General features: G+C 33.8%; 1 long non-coding RNA gene across 1 annotated transcript in view; it reads right to left on the bottom strand.

Annotated features, from left to right (window-relative positions):
* The window catches only part of LOC115294664, a 194,685-nt gene that overhangs the window by 78,308 nt on the left and 94,113 nt on the right, over positions 1-22,264 (bottom strand). Inside the window, exon 3 of the long non-coding RNA XR_003910041.1 lies at positions 10,996-11,063. This is a non-coding gene — a long non-coding RNA (uncharacterized LOC115294664). The remainder of the gene's footprint in view (positions 1-10,995; positions 11,064-22,264) is intronic.

Here is a 22,264-nt window from a genome sequence, read left to right as displayed (position 1 = left end):
GGTGCGTTCCTTGTAGATTTTGGATACTAGCCCTTTATCTGATATGTCATTTGCAACTATCTTTTCCCATTCTGTTGGTTGCCTATTCGTTTTCTTATTTCCTTTGCAGTGCAGAAACTTTTTCTCTTGATGAGGTCCCAAGAGTTCAGTTTTGCTTTAATTTCCCTTGCCTTTGGGGATGTGTTGAGTAGGAGATTGCTGTGGTGGAAGTCTAGGAGGTTGTTTCCTACTTTCTCCTCGAGGGTTTTGATGGTTTCCTGTCTCACATTCAGGTCCTTCAGCCATTTTGAGTTAATTTTTGTGTATGGTGTAAGAAAGTGGTCTAGTTTCATTCTTCTGCATGTTGCTATCCAGTTCTTCCAGCACCACCTGCTAAAGAGGCAGTGTTTTTTCCATCGCATACTCTTTCCTGCTTTGTCAAAAATTAATTGGCCATACATTTATGGGCCCAGTTCTGGATTCTCTATTCTACTCCATTGGTCTATGTGTCTGTTTTTGTGCCAATACTATACTGTTTTGATGATGAGAGCTTTGTAGTAGAGGCTAAAGTCTGGGATTGTGCTGCCTCCCGTTTTGGTTTTCTTCTTCAATATTACTTTGGCTATTCGGGGTCTTTTGTGGTTCCAATAGACACTTTAGAAACACTATACCATGAAGATATTCTAGAAGGCATCATTCATGGAAAACAAACTAAATCACAATACAATAATGAAGCATAAAAGGTCATTTGATAGCCTAATAGAAAACAAATGTCTTTTAAGACATGATGGAGAAAATAGCAAGGTGTCCTCTGTATCTTACATCTTTCATGTAATAAGCCAGAAATACTTTTAACACATGATTTTATATGTGTTCGTAACACATGATCATTCTCTATTCTGTATAAAAGCAGAGAACATTTCTCTGAGTGGAATGGTTTTGATGGGTCCTCTCATAAAGCCAGGTAATGGATAAAATGAATTTTTCAGTCTTTTCAACCCTAGAATTCTATGGTGACCTAAAATGGTTATTTTAAAGGTAGAGAACACAAATCAGGTAAGTTTTCTGTTATGTAAAAATAATTGATAGATCCAGGAACAGAGCTCCATTGTCAAATAACTTGAGTCCAGAATTTCATACATTTTGAGATATTTTTATCTATATGTTTTATTCATATTTTTAAAATTTTCACTAAATATTCGCTCATATTTTTCCATTTTGATATAATTTTATCCACTTGTTCCTTAAAACAATCTTCAGGATAAGAGGTTTTGAAATACATTCAACTTTGCAAGCATGTTGCAAATTCTCTATTAATGTGACTCAGAATAGTTACCTCTTTTTCTCAATTCAAGACTTTCAATATAGAAATGAATCATCTCATAATCCTGAACTTATCTGTCATGCTCATCTATACAAAGATGGTTTTAAGATTTGTGAAATGCCATGCTAATCTAAAGGACAAATAAAACTTATTGGAGCAACACATTTAAAAACAGGTTTAGGGGCACCTGGATGGCTCAGTTGGTTGAGTGTCCAACTTCAGCTCAGGTCATGATTTCACATTTTGTGGGTTTGAGTCCCAAGTAGGGCTCTGTGCTGACAGCTAGCTCAGAGCCTGGAGCCTGCTTCAGATTCTATGTCTCCTTCTCTCTCTGCCCCTCTCATTTTCATGCTCTGTCTCCCTCTGTCTCTCAAAAATAAATAAATGTAAAAAAAAATTTTTTTTAAATCAATAAAAAATACAAACAGGTTTAATCAAGATAATAGCCCATTTGTTCATGTGAGACTAACAGGGTAGAAGTGAGGGAAAGATATTAAACAAAAATTAGAAGAGCTAAATTCTAATCAAGACTCTGCTACTATGTTCTTTTACAAACTTAAGCAGATTAAGTAATTACTCAGGGTATAGTGATTAGGAATATGCAGAGATATGAATGCAGGAAAACTGACCAAAAGTGGCTTAATAAGTAAATAATTAAATGTATCATGCAAAAGGAACAGACATTGATACAGAAATACTAATTTGGTATAGTGGCTGGCTCCAGTTATCAAAAATCCAAGCTCTTTCAATCCTCCTACTCTATTGTCTTTCTGTCTTTAGTCTTACCACCTCATAGTCTCAATATGGCTGCCAAGCTCCAGGCATCACATTCCCATTGAAAAACAAGATTTTTATCTGTCTACTTTGTCGTTTAAATAATGAATGGAATTTTTCCCTGAAATAATCCAGCAGATTATCCCTTACATATTATTGCCTAAAGTTGGTCAAATGGCCAACTTTAGATATGAGAGAGTCTGAAAAAGTGAGTATCTGGCTTATCCAGCCTCTATAAAGGGAAACAGACATGGGAGCCTCATGGCTTTGTCTTTAAATGTGAGAGTCGGGTAAACTGATCTCTTGGGTGTGGCTCTAGACTAATGAGTAACTTTTGAAAATAAAATGTCATGAAAAACAAGTGACCTGAGTTCTAGTTTGTATATTTTGAGAGGCATCAGTTTTTATGCAAATCCCTGTGATAGTGTTCTCTCGCACCTCTAAAACAAAGCAAAACAAACTCCTTCCATCCATGATTCCAAAGTTCTAAAGTGAACAGTCTCTCCCCTTCCCTAACTAGAAAAAAACAAAAAAATAAAAACAAAACCTTCTAAGTGGTCCAGACACTGAGTCATTCAATTTAACTGTGATGGGACTACATCTATTTTTGAGGTTTTGTCATCGTGGTTTAAGAACACTGTCTGCAGACACTCTGAATATTTTTCTTAGCGTAATGCTGAGTTTATGCTGCTCTAAATTTAAAATGGAAAATTAACGATATAAAAGGCTAAGTAAATAACTCTATTATAAAAAGCACAAGTGATCATCTTCTTAAGAAATTCAAAGAATTAAAAATGTATTGAATTTGTCCAAATGACATTCCATTTGTTGTGTCTCAGACTCCCATGTGTTATTACACGTACCTATGCTTCATTTTTCTGAGAGAAGAGAACAGCCACCCATTATTATTAAAAGCAATCCATCACCAAATAATTGTATATTCTGAAATTAAAACAAGACACTACATGAGAAAACTTTAAAGCCAGAATGTTGCCAGCTGTGAGTGCCAGATGTGATTATAGAGTGACAACAAACAATGCTGCAATCAGCCTATTGGTTAGCCAGAAACTGTGAACACCCAGAAAAGGTTATGTCTGAATACATACTCAGTGGTGTGTTCCAAACTGCCGTGCAAAAACGCTTGTTTTACCCAGATACTCTATGGGAATATTTAGCTGTTACATTGTAAATGCTGTTATTTTGGTTTCTAAAAATGTCATGACAGGAAATGATTTCAGGGAGGAGTTACCAAGATGGCTGTTGGGCAGAAGCAAGGGCGGGTGGTGGTGGAGGATGTTAAACCTAGAGAACAAGAAGCTGGCAAAGTTGAAGACACCACTTACTATTTGCAATAAAATAAATTTTTAAAATTAAAAAAATTAGTTTTTCTTCTCCAACTGTCATTGCCAAAAGGATGACTATGAGTTGAAGAGTGCTTACTGCTCATTGCCACAAAGGTTATAATGTTTCTGCTTTTGGACCGTCATCAGGTTAATATATGACTAAGAGAAGAAAGCCAGTTTATATACAGGAAAGAGACGACTCCTACCGTTCCCTATTTCCCAGACAGTACAGCAAATGAGCAGTTGGTAGCCCTTTCGTAAGAATTTCAGCAGGTTCAGAAATGCCCATTCTCATGTTATTTTTTATTTTTTCCCTGTTTGAGAAGTACAAGGTGAGGATGCCTGACGAGAGGTAAGAAAAGAGGTTGGTCAGAAAGTAATTATAGTTAATGCCACATTAGGAGCTTGATATTTCTCAGAAGGCTGGTAAGGTAAATAGTTTAATAACTGAGGAGCTATAGAAATTCAAAGAAAAAAAAGGGAATGGGAATAGGAAAGAGGAGGGAGAGAAAATTAATTATTTTTCCCTTGAAGAGAGTCATGTTATCGAATAGCTAAGTATAAAATTATTAGTTTAGCCAACTTATTTCTCATCAATGGTATTTATCAATTATGTGTCTATCTTTAAGTAATAATGTGTTTTATTTTACTACTGTTTCTGTTAGGTCTACAAATACTCAGATATTACAACAGACCCCTAGGAAACTCACCTTCGATATAGAGAAAAAATAATGGTATGCCATAACTCATCAGTAAAACTTTTCAGAAAAGTGCCAAACATATCTAATTTTACATTCACTGTTTTTCAGATAAACTCAATGTCCTTCCCTCTTCAACAGCAACATAAATAAACTTTTCCCACCCTTTATTCTAAGACTCTCACTTAACCTTTTACTATCTAGTGTGTTCCCCATGTGTTTTAAAGCATAAGTTGTATACAATTTTATTACTCAAACTGTTATCCTTATTTTCCCCCAATATTACACACTACTTTACGCATAAGTGTTAGTGTGTGTGTGTGTGTGTGTGTGTGTGCGCGCGCATTATTGGAAGCTTCCATAAATCTTTTTTTTAGCCAAACAAATGGACAGATAGTGAATAAGGAAAGAGGGAAGGAGAGAAGGAAGAAAAAAGAAGGGAAGCTAAGTCCATTATTAAACACCATTGTTGGCAAATGTCAGAAAGGTGAATCAACTGCCTTTTATATTCTTGTTCATAAATGGAGTAATTTAAATTTATTCCATGTATGTAATATGATTTTAACACAAATTAAAGAGGAGAAATAACAACCAACAACACAGGAATACAAATCATTATAGGAAAATATTATAAAAAACTATATGCTAAAAAATTGGACAACGTGGAAGAAACAGATAAATGCCTAGAAATGTATAAACTACCAAAAAAATGAAACAAGAGGACCTAGGTCAGAAACATATAAAGTACCAAGAATGAAACAAGAGGATATAGAAAACTTGAACAGACCAATAACCAGCAAATAAACTGAATCAGTAACAAAAAAAAATCTCCCAACAAACAAAAGTTCAGGGCCAGATGGCTTCACAGGCAAATTCCACCAAACATTTAAATAAGAGTTAATACCTATTCTTCTCAAACTATTAAAAAAAATAGAAATGGTGGAAATCTTCCAAATTCATTCTCTGAAGCTAGTATTACCCTGATACTGATACAGATAAAGACACCATTGAAAAAGAGAACTAGAGGCCAATACCTCTGATGAACATGGATGCAAAAATTCCTAGTAAAATACTAGCAAATCAAATCCAACAGTTTATTAAAAGGACCACTCACCATGATCAAGTGGGAGTTATTCTTGGGCTACAACGGTAGTTCAATATTTCAAAATGATCAATGTGATACACCACATTAATAAGAGAAGAATAAGAACTTTCAACAGATGCAGAAAAAATATTTGACAAGGAATAAAAGCTATTCATAATAAAAACACTCAACAAAAGTAGGGCTAGAGGGAACATACCTCAACAAAATAAAGATCACATATGAGAAATCTACAGCTAATATCATCCTCAGTAGGGAAAAACTAAGAGCTTTTCTTCTAAAGTCCAGAACAAAACAGAATGTCCACTCTCAACACTATTATTTAACATAGTACTAGATGTCTTAGCTACAGCAATCAGACAACAAAAAAGAAATAAAAGGTATCCAAACTGCCGGAGAAGAAGTCAAATTGTCACTATTTGCAGATGACATGGTACTCTATGTAGAAAATCTGAAGGATGCCACACACACACACACACACACACACACACACAAACTGCTAGAACTGATACACAAATTCAGTAAAGTCACAGGATACAAAATCAATATAACAGAAATCTATCACATTTCTATGCACCAGTAATGCACTAGAAGCAGAAAGAGAAATAAAAAAAGGAAAGAGAAATCAAGGAATAAATCCTATTTATAATTGCATTCAAACCATAAGATATCTAAAAATAAACCTAACCGAAAAGGTAGGAGAGCTGTACTCTGAAAATTATAAAACACTGATGACAGAAATTGAAATGACACAAGGAAATTGAAAAACATTCCATGAATGTTGAATTGGAAGAACAAATATTGTTAAAATGTCTATATGACCAAAGCAATCTACACATTTAATGCAGTCCCTATCAAAATACTGCCAGCATTTCCCACCAAGCTGGAAAAAATCCTAAAATTTGTTTGGAACCACAAAAGACCCCAATTGCCAAAGCAATCTTAGAAAAGCAAAGCTGGAGGCATTACACTTCCAGTCTTCAAGACTTCAACATTACAGACTTTGAGACTTCAGTATTACAAAGCTGTAGTGATCAAGAGGTATGGCACTGGCACAAATAAAGACACATAGATCAAAGGAACAGACTAGAAAACCTACAAACGAACTCATAATTATATTGTCAATTAATCTTCAACAAAGCAGGAAAGAATATCCAATGGGAAGATGGCAGTCTCTTCAAGAAAAGGTTTTGGGAGAACTGGACAGCGACATGCAGAAGAATGAAACTGGACCACTTTCTTACACCACACACAAATAAATTCAAAATGGATGAAAGACCTTAATGTGAGATAGAAAACCATTAAAATCCTAGAGGAAATATAGGCAGTAATCTCTTTGACATTGGCTGTAGCAACTTCTTGCTGGATATGCCTCCTGAGGCAAGGGAAACAAAAGCAAAAATACTCTATTGGGACTATATCAAAATAAAAAGCTTCTGTATGGCCATGGGAAACAATCAACAAAATTAAATGGCAACCTACAGAATGGGGAATGTTTGCAAATGACTTATCTGATCAAGAGTTAGTATCCAAAATATATAAAGAACTTCTCAAACCCAACATCCCCAAAACAAATAATCTAGTGAAGAAATGGGCAGAACACACAAATAGACATTTTTCCAAATAAAGAAAAAGAAGACATACAGATGGTCAACAACACATGAAAAGATACTCAACATCACTCATCATCAGGGAGATGCAAATCAAAATCACAATGAGATACTACCTCATACCAGTCATATGACTAAAATTAGTAAGACAGGAAACAACAGGTTTTGGTGAGTATGCAGAGAAAGGGAAACCCTCTGACACTGTTGGTAGGAATGTAAATTGGTGCAGCCACTCTGGAATATAGTATGGCAGTTCCTCAAAAAAGTTAAAAATAGAACTATCCTATGATCCAACAACTGCTCTACTGGTCATTTACCCAAAGGATACAAAAATACTAATTTGAAGGGATACATACACTCTTATGTTTATTGCAGCATTATCAACAATAGCCAAAATATGAAAAGAGCCAAAATGTCCATCAACGGATGAATGAATAAAGAAGATGTGATATACATATACAATGGAATATAATTCATGCACCAAAAAGAATGAAATCTTGACATTTGTAACAATGTGGATGGAGGTAAGGAGTATTATTCTAAGTGAAATAAGTCATTCAGAGGAAGACAAATAACATGATTTCACTCATATGTGAAATTTAAGGAGCAAAACTAAGAAACATAGTGGGGAACAAAGAAAGGAAAACCAAGAAACAGACTTTTAACTACAGAGAACAAACAGGATTACTAGAGGGGAGGTGAGTGGAGAAATGGGTGAACTAGGTGATAGGAATTCAGGAGTGCACTTGTGATGAGCACCAGGTGTTGTATGTAAGCAATCACTATATCATACACCTGAAACTAATATTACACTGTATGTTAATTAACTGAAATTTAAATAACTTGGAAGAAGAATAAAAAGCCTGGCTCAGGAAAAAATAAGGCACTCATAGTTATTAAACTTAGAGAGCACTTCACACTTTAGTAAGTGTGCTTATCTAATTTGTTCATTTATTCATACATACAAATTTATTTTAGAAAAATATTTCAATAATTCAATAATCTCAAATATCAGGAAATTAAACCAAATCATCCTTCATGATTATTCTGATATGTAATAGTTTTTAAATTTAGTTTTCTTTCTCCCGTGTATTTCGAAAGCATTACTTCTGGATAAGCAAGTAAATAGGCGATTGGGTTAAAATTAAAGAGTACAAAAAGGTAGGGGTACCTGGGTGACTCAGTCAGTTAAGAATCCAACTTTGGCTCAGATTATGATCTCACAGTTCGTAGGTTCAAGCCCCGCATCGAGCTCTGTGCTGATAGCATGGAGCCTGGAGCCTGCTTCAGATTCTGTGTCTCCCTCGCTATCTGCCCCTCCTCTGTTGTCTCTCTCTCTCTCTCTCAAAAATAGGTAACCATTTTTTACAAAAGACCACAAAAGGTCAACTAATGTGTTAAGAGAGAATTTTTCTTATTTTCTTTTAAATAACTATTTTAAAAATTAGGCTGTTAATGGTATTGATTAATGTGTGAAAGCAAAACCACACTTTACATTTTGTTTTACAGTGGATGAGAAAATGTAATTCAAATAGATCTGGAACTTGATTTTTCATTTCTCCACTGAGTTAGTATTGATTTCTTTATTCTTTTTAAGTCTTTTGTCATTCATCTAGTGTTGGTCTGTTTTTCAGATCTGAGGCATCCCATATAGAAACACATTCCCTGTTTGTCAACTGACAATTTAGATAAATGTCAAGTTCACATATCTAAGGAGAAGAAAAGTGTTTCTAACAGCCATCCCTTATCAATGAGGACAGAGTTTATTGTCATTTAAATGCTAGATAGCACTGATACAACTGCCTCAGGAGTCTTGAAAAATAAGTTTGTTTCCTGACGCATCCAACACACAAACATTAGAGGTCAGAAACAGAGTAATAGGGACTATAAACATACCCGACTGCTTAGCTACTATTGTTCGGAAATCAAGTATAACTTGTGGTGGGTTAAAGAAAAGCTAATTGGATGGAGGAAGTAGAAAAAGGAAATGTGTATTGTAAGGTGGACAGGTAATAGACAAAATATTACAGAGCTGAGGTTACGTTGCACTGAATGAAACTGAATTTAATCTAGATGTATTCTTGGCTAATCGTACTATAAATGTGAGATGATTAGCACTATAACACTGTAATTTACTGTTATTTATTAATTTAATATTAAATTCAACAATCCCAACAAGAAAATCTTGGGCCATCAACTAAAAACACACCATTAACCTCCAGGAATTTCTCTTCTTAGAAAAGAAAGTATATTCAATATAACAACAACAACTAACTGTAGTGTAGAATTTTAATTAAGTGATCTGTAAGGCAAGTACTAATGACTGAAAAGAAGGTGGTATCATAACATGAAGGCACTCTGGTGAGGATATTATGGTAGATATTTCCCGGTTTGGTGACAGTTGGCAAAGTTCCTTTGGGAAACTAGGTTGTCTCCGTCTATGTGGATCGGTAGGCCTTCACCTAATACACCTCATACTTATTACAAGGGTCAGAATGCAAGACTCAGATCTGCAAGGTATAACAGCTAGTTCCCAACACATATCAACTGATTAAGGGCTGGCCTGTGAGCCTACTTGACCACTTCAGACTGATATCGGTTTCTTGTTCAAAAGTCATAATAATAAATGCTCCCTTCTTCAATGTACATGAACCCTGAGGAAATCTCTGGCAACTGTCTTGTCATGATGTGCCATCTGATAAGGTGAATTAGAATCCTGTTACTGCCATAACAAACCACCACAAATTTAGTGGCTTAAAATAATAAAAATTTACTTTCCCACAGTTTTAGAGGCTAGAACTCCAAAGTCTAGAGTCAAAGTGTTTGCAGACCCATGCCCCCTCTGAAGACTATGGAAAAAATCCTTCCTTGTCACTTCCTAGCTTCTGCTGGTTGACAAAAATCCTTGGTGTACCTTGGCATGTAGATGGATTACTACAATCTCTGGCTCTGTTTTCACATGGAATTGTTCTTGTCTCTCCTGTGTCTCTCTCTACATCCTGTGTTCAAACCTATGTTTCCTTATAAGGACTCCAATCATTGCATTTAGGGCCCACCCTAATCAATATGATCTCATCTTAACTTGATTATATCTGCAATGATCCTATTTCCAAATAAGGTTATGTTCACAGGTATCAAAGGTTAGGATTTTCACATAGTTTCTTGGGGACACAACTCAAATACAACAGGCTGGAAACGACATGGTGCCCTTGATGTCATCCACAATGACCCAATACTGCTTAATTTAGCACTAAAAATATATGTTATGAATGAAATTAATTATAATTTCCTTTAGTGAAGCATGCAACTAATGAAACAATGGCACTGAGGTGTTCCTGGGTGGCTCAGCTGGTTGGGCATCTGACTTCCACTCAGGTCATGATCTTGTTGTCCATGAGTTCAAGCCCTGGGTCAGGCTCTGTGCTGACATCCCAGAGCCTGGAACTTACTTTAGATTCTATGTCTCCCTCTCTCTCTGCCCCTCACCTGCTCTCACTCTGTCTCCCTCAGTGTCTCAAAAATAAACACTTAAAAATATTTTTTATTTATAAATAACAGCACTGAGAAGTGATACAGGTCTTCTTTCAATGATAAATCATACTGAACAAGGGCATCAGGCAAAGTGTGTTGGGTTTCTCTGCTGTAATAACTGAAATTGTGTTACTTTTATTTCAAATAATTCATTCAGCTCAAGGAAGAATCTCGGAAAAAAAGAATGTCAGATGATCTCATTAAGTAACTAACCTCTAAATTATTTAGAAACAAAATGAAGCAAATAAGCTGAATCATTTCAGATGGTCACTTACTAATCGCAAATATTTTCAATGGCTTAGTTATATCTAAGTGATGTCTTATTCATTAAGAAATATATTATGAAACTAAACATTGGATATAGTTAGAAGACCTAGGTTTTCATCCAGACCCTGCCACTAACCAGCTCCATAACTTTAGATAAGACCTTTAATTGCTCTGGGTTTCTTTTTTCTGTAAATGAAGAGTTGATAATCAATCAATAAAATCAATAATCAATAAATATTCAATATTCAAATATTCAATATTCAAAAATTCAATCAATAAAAAATATTTAGAGAACCCACTAGATACAGTGACTAAGCTAGGTAATTCCCCATTTATCTGCCCTGGCCAGTCTCAAATCATTCCTTACTTGTACTTGTGGGCCATGAGACAGGAACAATACAGGTGAGAAGCACCAAACAGTTTCGAAGGAGGACTCTGGAAAAGAAAGGTATAGGCCCAGCTCATGAGTGTATAATGGAAGTAGATGGAGAAAAAGAAAAATAAGAGATTTTCTTGAGGAATGTGATTGTACACTACACCTTCCCTTTTATGAGTTCAAGAAATACAATTTAGAATTTTGGTTTAAATTGAGATTACATATTTGCTGTTGTAGCTCAAACAACTCATGAGCCACGACACTTAATACACTTAAAATATTAAAATGTAATAATATCTCATTTTCATTGGGCATTTATCCTGTGTCAGACTTATACTATGTGCTCTACACACATTTCTTCATTTACTCCTTCATTACAATGCCTAAAATAGGAACTCGTATTATCTTCATCTTCCCAATGTAAGAAGCAGATTTCTAGAACAAAGTCTGTCACTTTAAATTCCACATGACACTGCTCCAGCTGGTGCCCTGCCTGTGTACTGTGACACACTCACCATACTGTATTGAAATGAGCTTTTAACTAGTCTTTCTCACTTGCTGGTGTAAGCCCTTTGTCTTTATATCCTAAACCTAGTACAACATCGGAGTTAGATAAATACACAAATACAGATCGAATCAATGAAAAAATAAACTGGAAAACAGGTCATATAAGAAGTGCTAAGTTCAGATGAAGGGAGGTAATAATCATTGATTGCAGAGGGTAGACAGCGAGGCCTGTGCCAAGCTTGGAAGAGAGAGAGGGCTTAAATGTACAGGGAAGATGGGAGAGGATTCTGGGAGGAGAATATTTTAGCAAAGGCCAAACAACCTTGAACGTTTTTATGTATCAATTCTACCTCTTCAATAGAATATTTTAATTGCATAGTTCATTATGCCACAGGATAAATAAGCATATTTCATTATTTCCGTGTCAGCCAGCCCGTCCTGCTGGACCACAGGCATGAAACATGGCTTCTGCTTCATTAAGATCTTTTTCCACATCAACAATCCATTGAAAGCCTAAAATCGCATTGAGGTCAGAAGCCCCATGGACAACTTGGATCTAACCATATGTATTGCATTTTATAGAAAATTCTTTTAAGGGAAAAATGGTAAATATTTCAAGATTAACTAAGTAATCAAGTATACTTTACTGTGTAAAAAAAAGTGAATACAGAATTCCAAATTTAAAACAAACAAACAAAACCTTAGTGTAAGCCAAATAATGTTCCCCAAATGAGTCTCCCATTTGAAACCCAAGCAAAATCTTTAAAATATTTTTCAAAATCTTTTAAAAAACTGAAAAGTCTGGTGTTTAAAAAACCAAGAAGTCACTTAGTCTTGGTTTTTGTTATTCATATTCAGAACCTTCAAGTAACTAAGATAAGAAGTAAAACATAAGAAAAGAAGAGTTTTCAGAAATTTTTGTCACAATACAATATACATACAGAAAGTGTTCATATTATAAGCATACATCTATATGAACATATGCATGTGATTATATCTACCTCATAAAACATTCAGAGCACTTCAGAGGATTACCCCTAGCATCCTTCACTCAGCCTTCCAAAGGATAACTATACTTCTATTTCTAATACCATAGAGAATCTTTGCCTTTTTTTGTATTTTACATATAATTGGTCATAAATCATGTATTATTTTTGGATGTGGATTCCTTTACTTAACATCATATTTCTGAGATTCAATCATTATTGTTGTGGATATCTATAGATCATTCATTCTCATATTTACCCAGCAATAATTCTCTAAGTATGGTTGATAAATATTGTTTAAAGTGTGGTCCAAAAGTAATCAATTTTCATAAATATTGTAAGATATAATTTATCCTTTTTAAGTGGATAAAATTGCTGATACCTTAACATAAATCAAGGCAATGTCACCAAACTGTACCAGACATTATTCTATCAGTGATTAACACCATGCACTACCAATAAACAAAAACAGAAAACAAAAAAATGACCATTGTATTCAATAATGTCTTTAGTAAACAAAATATTAATTACATTAGCTCTCAACATTTGAGTACATGTCTTTTTAATACTCTGTGTGATGTAGAGTATGCATAAAGTACTTCTACTGCATCATAAAGTATAATGGATGAAAAAACTCATTAGAAAAAACAATGTGAGTTGCAGGCTAAACTAGTCACTTTTGTCATGGAACACAAATTTACTGGAAAAAATCACTGACAGGAAAACTATGGTTATTGAATTTGAGCATTTGCCAGATTTTCTCAAAAATAAATGAAAGGAACCCTTAAATTTAGGGAAAACTACTGGTACTAATTTATGTAAATGACAAAACTTCAACTTTTGAAACAAAAATTGTAATTTTGCACATGCCCACCACCATGAATTGACAGCTTCACAACATGTAAAGGCTTTACTATGTGTGATTTTTAAAATATTATATAAGGAAATATGTAAGCATTTGAAGGTGCTGCATAACTCAGTGAACCAATGTTTTCTGAATAATGAATGCCTAATAAAAATCATGTGTTAATATAAGATCAATTCAAAGTCCAGGACAGACCAATGGATTTTAATGTATCATACTATAAAAAGTTCATTGATATGGTTTCCATATCCACATTATGATTAACCTTTAAGGAACTACCACTTGTCAAGCTTTAATGTAGTATCAAAGATATCCACATGTATTTGAAAGAAAGAAAAAAGAAAGAAAGGAAGAAAGGAAGAAAGGGAGGAAGAAAGAAAGAAGGAAGGAAGGAAGGAAGGAAGGAAGGAAGGAAGGAAGGAAGGAAAGAAAGAAAAAGAAAGAAAGAAAGAAAGAAAGAAAGAAAGAAAGAAAGAAAGAAAGAAAGAAAGAAAGAGAAAGAAAGAAAGAAAGAAAGAAAGAAAGAAAGAAAGAAAGAAAGAAAGAGAAAAGAAAAGAAAAGAAAAGAAAAGAAGGGAGGGAGGAAGTCATCTAGCTATGTGAAACTGGATCTTCTTCAAATACTTTAAATAAAATATAGAGCAACAGATCAAATGGATAGCAGAGATGAGAAACCAGCTATTTTCCTATAATCCAGTTGTAAATAGATTGCAAAATGTAAAATAACACCTCTGTTCCCATTATTTTTTGTGCAAAATAATTTTTATAAAAATAGTTACTTATGTTACCACGCAATGTGTTTAGTGTCATTTTTAAATGATTTTATAATAAATATTCTTTAATTTTCTCAGTTTTAAGTCACAATGTGGTAAGCCTGAATAGCTGTAATTCACATAGGCAAAAGCTCTTTAAAGTAGTCAATAATTTTTAAGGGCATAAAGTTTGAGAACCTCTGCTATACAGTATTCCACTGTAAGCAGAGGTTTAATTTTAACAGTAATTTCTGGGAATATGCTTGAGATAGTATATATTTAGCTTAATTTCCTCATTTGGGCTTCTACTTGTGGTTTTTTTCTTCTCTCCAACCCTTCTTACACTGGGCCAATCAGATCATTCTCTAGTCTAGTACTTACAGTGGCTGTTACATCAGGTGCACTTTCTTCCTCCTGGCAGGAATATCCCAGAAGGCTTTACCAAGAATGTAGGACTGTGCTGTGGCTTTAAGGATTTAGCCAAAAGGAGGTCAGAGGAGGACAGAGCAAACTAGAGCAATGTAAGCAAAAGACTTTTTCTTGGATTATAGACATGGTTTCCTGGGCTTCTCAGTTTAACAGCATCTTCTAACACCAAATATAAAACAATTTTCCTGTGTCTCTGCAACACATAACCTAGTTTTATTCTCTTCAAAATATCTATCACTATCTGGCTTTTTTCTCGGTTTTATTCCTTTATTTTCTTTCTCCCCCATTGTTATTCCCAGAGTGAGAGCTTGCAAGATTGCAAGATTTTTCTGCTCTGTTTACTCTCTAGAACTGTGTCTGGAACACAGTAGGTATCTAAGACATATGTGTTGAATTGATTAATCACTATCTCTTGAGAAGCCTTTATTTTGCAATTCAAAAAGACAAAGAAAAATTCCAAGATCCGGAATTGTTTTATTTACTGGGATAATATGCTTTCTCCCATTTGGGTATATAAGAAAATAATGGCATAAAGTATTTTATAAAGTTTCCAGGAGCTATATTTTTACTTAAAATATTGCCTTTTCTTTTCTTGGTCTCATCCCATTATTCTTAGCCATATAGAAAGTTGCTGCTAAATAATTTTATGACTTTTTGGAAATGTATGACCTAAAAAGAGTAAATTTCCATCACACTTATTCTAAAGTATTTAAGTTCAATATACATAGTAATTTATATATTTAGTTATAATATATATTCTCCATTCTGATTGCTAAATGTTTTCAATTTATTAGGATTTTCACATGTGATCTTATACAAAAGAACACACTTCCTGAGACTGGCTTTTAAGACTTTTGAAACTAGAAGAAAATATTTTTATTTAAATGTTGGCAGCATGCTCAATATATACGAACGTAGAAATTCTCCAAGTTATGCGAGCTCACACACACACATAAAGTGAGAGATAGAACAGTATATACATTTTGTTTTTATTTGTATTTTCTTTTTAAAGGAAAAATTTGTAGTTCATAAATGACTGCATGTGCAGACTAGCTCAGACATGTTTTTCCGGAAAATTGAAGAACGTGGTTTCCTCTTGGGAAGGAGTTGGAAAGGGACAAACAGTGGAAGGAGACTGACTTTTTAACATGTTCTTTTTGGTACTGTCAAATTTTGTATACTTGTGTGCATTACTTATTGTAGAAAGCAAATTTTATAGATGAAAGAGTGTTTACATGTACCAATTAAAAGAGAAAAATTGGTAGATCAGCTAAAAAATATGACACAACCAAATGCCATCTACAAGAAACTCCCTTCGTATATAATACAAGCAGGTTGAAAGTAAAAGAATAGAAAAAGATATATTATGCAAACGTTAATCAAAAGAAAGCAGGAATAGCCATATTAACACCAGGTAAAGTAGACCTTAGAGCAAAGATTTACCACAGACACAGAATGACATGACACAATGATAAAATGGTTAGTCTACCAGGAGCACAAGGCAGTCCTGGGTGTGTGTGCATCAAACAACAAAACTACAAAATATCCAAAGCAAAAATTAGTAGAATCGAAAGGAGAAGCAGACAAATCTACAATCATGGAAACTTTAGCATTCCTCTCTCAACAACAGACAGAAACCAGATAGAAAATCAGCAAGGACAAAGAAAATTCTGTAACACCATCAACCAAAATGTTCCATAAATGGAACAGCCCACCCACCAGCACCAGAACTCACATTCTTTTCAAGAATCATAGAACATACACTGAGATAGATCATGTCATAGGCCACAAAACAAATAGCAACACATTTGATAGCATTTAAAACATAAGATTGTGTTCTCTGACCATAAAGCAAACTAGAAATCAATAGCAGAAAGAAAAAAAAACATTTCTAAACCATAGCTCAAAAAAGATGCCTCAAGAGAAATAAAAAATTGCACTGAAGTGAATGAACATGAAAGTACAACATATAAACACTTGTGAGACACTGTTAAAGCAATGCTGAAAGGGAAATTTATAGCACTAAATGCTTACAAGAGAAACAAGGAAAAGCTTCAAATCAGTAATCTACTTAAAGAACCTAGGAAAAGAAGAAAAAAATAAAACAAAAATAAATAGAAGAAAGAAATTTAAAAAAAACCAGAAATCAACTAAATCAAAATTTGATTCTCTGAAATGATCAATAAAATTGATAAATCTCTAGCAAGACAAAGGAATAAAAGAGAAGCCACATATTAACCAATACCATAAATTTAAAAAGGAATATCATGACAGACCCTGAATAATACAGGAATACTGAGAATAAGTGAACACACATAATTTTGACAATTTAAAACCAATGGACCATTGTTTGAAAAGTACAAAGCACCACAACTAATCCACTATGAAATAGATAACATGTACTGTCCAACAGTAATTCAGTAAATAGTTCTTTCATAATCTAACAATTTATAACTTAAAAGTTAAAAAAAAATAAAGCTAAATACAATCTCTGGTTCTAGATGGTTTCACTAGAGAATTCTTCCAAATATTTATAGGAGAATTTAAAAACCAATTTTATACAATCTCTTCCAGAAAACAGAAGAGAACACTCTCAAGTCATTTTATGAAGCTAATATTACCAACATAACACACAATGTATTAGAAAAGGAAACTACAAGCCAATATGAAAATGAAAATACATGTAAAATTCCTTAAGAAAACAATAGCAAATAGAATTCTGCAATAAATAGAAAGAATTATATACCATGATAAGTAGAGTTTATTCCAAGAATGTAAGGTTACTTCAATATTTGAAAATCAGTCAGTGTAATCTACCATATTAATAGTCTAAAGAAAAAAAAATATATCATTTGATGAGAAAAAACATGACAAAATTCAACACTTATTCATGAAAAACTCTCAGTAAAGTAGGAATAGAAAGGAACTTCTTCAACTTGATGAAGTTAATATTGTACTTAATGATAAAAGATTAACCACCTTCCCACAAAGATTAAGAATAAGGCAAAGAAATATGTACTCTTATAAAACATACTAGTGGAAGTTGTAGCTACTACAATAAGGCAAGAAGAGGTATACTGATCACAAAGGAAGAAATAAGACTATACTAATTTGGAGATAACATAATTATCTACATAGAAAATTCCAATAAATTTGTAAGAAAAATTCTAGAAATATTATGTGAATTCAGAAAGGTCACAGGATACAAAATTAACATTCAGAAAATCAATTTCACTTCTATGTACAAGCAATGAACACCAAGATTATAAAAACACAATAACAATTACAATCATTCAAAAAAATTGAAATGCTTATGTGTAAATCTAACACTATAGAACTGTATTGTATTTGTATGCTGAAAGCTGCAAAATGTTGATTAAAGAAATCAGAGAAGATTTAGGTATATGGAAAGACATACTATGTTCATGGATTAGAAGATGCAACAAAGTAAAGGTGTTACTTCTTAAATTCAATGCAATTGACCCCTGAACAATGTAAGAATTAGGGATGCTGATTCCTCACACAGTCAAAAATTCACATATAACTGTTAACTTTCCAAAAACGGAACCACTAATAGCTTACTGTTGATGGGAAGCCTAACCCATTAAAAACACAATCTATTAACACATATTTCTATGCTATATATATTATATACTATATCCCTAAAGTAAGCTGGGGAAAAGAAAATGTTATTAAGAAAATCATAAGGAAAAATACAAAGTACTGTACTATATTTATTTTAAAAATGTGTATAGGTGGATATGAGCAGTTCAAACCCATGTTGTTCAAGGGTCAACTGGATAGGTTTAATCCAATTCCCAGACAGAATTTTTGTAGATATAGCTAACTTATTCTTTATAAAATTTATGTGAAAAGACAAAGGAACTAGAATAACTAGAACAACAAAATTTTAAAATAGTAATTTTGGGGGAGAAATCAGTCTACCCAATTTCAGATTTATTGTGTAGCTACAATAAAAGTGTGTGGTCTTTGTGATAGATACAGAGATTAACAGAAAAAAATAGAAAACCTAGAAACAGACCCACACAAATATGACCAGCTGACTTTTGACAAAGGTGAAAAGTAATTTAATGAAGAAAGGAAAGCCCTTTCAACCAATGGTGCTGGAGCAGTTAGACATCTATAGGAAAGTAAATAAATTAGAACTTTGACCTAAACCTAACATTTTATTAAAAAATTAACCCAAAATGGATGATGGATTTAATGTCAAATATTGTAACCTTTTCTTTAAAAAAAAAAAAAAGGTTTGTTTATTTATTTTGAGAGAGAGAGAGAGAGAGAGAGCATGAGGACAAGTGGAGGAGGGGCAAAGAGAGAGGAGAGAGAGAATCCCAAACAGGCTCAGTGCAGTTAGCACAGAGCCTGATGCAGGGCTCGAATTCACAAACCATGAGATCATGGCCTGAGCCAAAATCAAGGGTTGGACCAACTGAGCCACCCAGGCACCCTTGCTACCTTTTCACTGTTAGTAACATACAGGAGAAAATCTTTGGGATTGAGATCTAAATAAAGAGTTCTTAGGCTTGACACTAAAAGTACAATCCATAAGAGGGAAAACTGATAAATTGGACCTCACAAAAAATGAAAACTTTTGCTCTGAAAAGGCCATAAGGAAAATGAAAAGACAAGCTACTACTGTAAGAAAATATTTGCAAATTATATATTTGGCAAAGTACTGGTAACTAGAGTATATAAAGAACTCTGAAAATTCAACTGTTAAAAAACAAGCCATCCAGTTAGAAAATTGGTAAAAGATGTGAAGATGTTTATCCTTGTCATAGCAGTTGTTTACAGAAGACTAGAATTAAAAATTTTTTAATGTTTTATTTATTTTTGAGAGAGAGAGAGAGAGAAGCAGCATGAGCAGGGGAGGGTCAGAGAGAGAGGGAGACACAGAATCTGAAGACAGGCTCCAGACTCATAAGCTGTCAGCACAGAGCCTGACGTGGGGCTCGAACCCACCAACCATGAGATCATGACCTGAGCCAAAGTCGGATGCTCAACCTACTGAGCCACCCAGGCACCCCTGAAGACTTGAATTTAAAGACTATAAAAATTATATGCAGATAGGATCTTCACATGCTGGACAAGGAAACCAAAAAAAATAAATAAATAAACACTGTACTTTGGAATTCCTAGTAATGATGTTATACAGGACTAAATAATTCAGACTGTTTAGAAGCTGAACTAATAAATAATAGGAGAGTATCTGTGGGTAGACCTGGTGTCTTCCCCATATGGCATCCCCAGTGTCAATCCCAGGAGGGGTCTGAACTAGAAATGTGGGGACTCTCGGGAGTGACATTTTTACTGAAGAGATGAAAACCTCTCTTCTCTCTTGAGGCTTCTTGGGCAAATTTACACATTCTCAGACTAAACTAGTGAGTGAGAAGTCATTCCTTTTAGTCACTCTGAAATATGGCTGGTCCTAGAAGCTCTGTCATAGCTATAAATTATATTTCCCAACATCATTCTAGTCCACTCCCATGTCGGGTGAAATTTATGGGAACTTGCAGCCTGGTCTCTGCTGTGTAGAATTAGAAGAGGAACTGTTTTTTGGCTTTGGACTGAGTAGCTAATGGTACAGAAAGGACCCCTGCCTTCCAACACCAGATCAGAAAGATGGTTCAATATCTTTGTACATCAATTTCATGAGGGTCACTGACAACAGAGGCAATGTGCGGTGGCTTTGCAAAAAGCCCAATTGAAAGAACACATAAGACATGCTCCATCCTGCATATCTTCAAAACAGCACCCTGTGGAACACAGGAAACGTTAGTGGAACATTTGAGAGAGGTGCAAATTTTGAAGCAATCAGGCTAGTCTGTGAGACTAGAGCTCACATCACTTGAGTATTTAGGGGAAATAAGATAAAATTTTGTAGTTATTGGTTGTTCAGACTGGTACATTTGGGTTTCACTAAGTTAAGAGAAAAGCACACTCTCCCCTTTTCAATAACACAATGTCTTTTCATTAGAAGCCTGAAATAGCTGGGTTTTTCTCCACTCTTCCATTCCTTTGAAACCCTACTCATAATTAGCTTCCCACAACTCCTCGGTTTCTTCCACCATTACTCATCATCCTGGTCTATTTGTGTTACAGATTATGATTTTCAACCTCCATTGACTTCACCAAGGTTAGTACCATTTTGTTATTTTAAGTCCATATTGCTAACCTTTGGAGAACATACCTACTTCTCTCTTATTACTATATTTAGCACTTTTAAGTTAATCAGATATGTTTACAGACATTCTTAATCTGATGTTTTGTGGCTATGGAGATGCATGGATAAAATTCAAGCTATCTGTGACTTTGGGCAGGAAAAAAATTCACATCTTTATTTTCATTAACTTCTAACTAAAACTGAGCATTTCCTTCTATTATTAATGTAAGCAATAATTTACAGTGAAATAAATGGAACATGAAAGCTACTTTTATACTGCATTCTAATTGTTTCAAGTACCTCAAAAGTTATGTAATGTTCTTCACTTGTTAAAATCATGGTTCTTATTAGATGTGCCAATAGATCATGTTATTTAATATGTTATATCTCATATGAATATGTTATATCACACATAATATCAAACACATATCATAAATAAAAAAATATTTTGATAGCTCTTTCAATCAATATAATTGGGTTTTTTTAATCCCCCCAAAAAACCCAAGACAAAAAATACCACCATTATTCTGAGAAAGGATCCACAGATTTAACTGTCCAAGGGAATAACAATAGCACAAGAATGATTTAAAATTTTTGGAATAGCCAAATGTCTCTGCAGCACAAAGGCAAAAAATTAAAGGAAACTTAATTGCTCAGTAACAGAAGACTGGTGAAATAAGTTATGATGTAAACCCAGAGTAGAATATTATGCAGTTACTCAATGTAACATTATAGAACACTGTTTAATGGCATACATGGGTAGATACCACAATATGTTACATTAAATAAAAGTTGTATATATGATTGTCTTTTGCAAATCAAACACATATATATGTGTATTGTGCTTATAATACACATATACAGAAAATGGGGGTCAAGACACACAAAAAAGTGCTAAGGGTTATTTACAAATAGTGGGCATTGTCAGTGATATTTCTATTTTACTCATTTATGAAAATTTTCTATCAACTTATATTTTTGCAAGAAAAACAAAAATTATCTTTCAAAGAAATGAAGTTCTGAGAAATGATCCAAATGAAATGTTATTTCTACCTCTGTACATTTATTCATTCAGCAAATAAACTTCAGCCCAGTGGTTAATGTTATCGAATGAATTAATGTTATCTACAGCATCCATTATCATTATGAAAAAAATCTACTGATTTTCATACAAATCTATTTGCAGCTGAACCAGTAAAATTTTTAATTAAGTATGATTTATTCATTTTCTAGGCTTGGGAACCTAAAGTCCCGTCCATCTTTAACAAGTATTCGATATTCATTCCTTTCAAAATTGTGCCCCACCAACCAATAAATAATTTTGTCTTCAGAAAGTTCTTCCTGTTTGTTTTGTTTTTGCTGATTTGTGATTTTGTTTTTCAAGTTTCCTATAACAAATAAAAATAAATTTAGATTCCCATCAGACCAATTCTATTAAAAAATAAGCATATTTAATAACAAGATGTGTTTCTGAATTCACAAGGTCCACAACAAAAACTTCTCTTGTCTTTATAATCATGCCATACTTTAAAATTTT

Source organism: Suricata suricatta, chromosome 6, assembly GCF_006229205.1.
Source record: "Suricata suricatta isolate VVHF042 chromosome 6, meerkat_22Aug2017_6uvM2_HiC, whole genome shotgun sequence".
NCBI classification, from domain to species: domain Eukaryota; kingdom Metazoa; phylum Chordata; class Mammalia; order Carnivora; family Herpestidae; genus Suricata; species Suricata suricatta.
Note: the sequence above shows the minus strand (reverse complement) of the source record. Positions and strands in the feature narration are given on the sequence as shown.